Below are 299 nucleotides of genomic sequence, written 5' to 3' on the forward strand. Positions count from 1 at the left end.
GCCGATCGGGTAGGGCGTTTGGAGATATATGATAACACACGGCTCCCGTTAGTGCCCCCACAGGTGAAGTGCTTCTGTGAGGGGCACTTTTTAATGGGACAGGTGCGGGCTACCTTGAATGCGCAGACTTTTCAGCGACGGAGGGCTTCCCCTCATCCCCTGTGGGCAGCGAGCGTCTCAGGCCGCGCCCCGCACAGAGGAGGCGCCCCCCGCCCCCACCCAGGACCACAGCCTGGCGAGACCCCGAGGCCGAGCAGCGCTCCCCCACTCCGGACTCCCCTAGAAGCCCAGCCTAGGCC

The sequence above is a fragment of the Bison bison genome, unplaced genomic scaffold (assembly GCF_000754665.1).
Source record: "Bison bison bison isolate TAMUID 2011002044 unplaced genomic scaffold, Bison_UMD1.0 scf7180017864472, whole genome shotgun sequence".
Taxonomy (NCBI): Eukaryota; Metazoa; Chordata; class Mammalia; order Artiodactyla; family Bovidae; genus Bison; species Bison bison.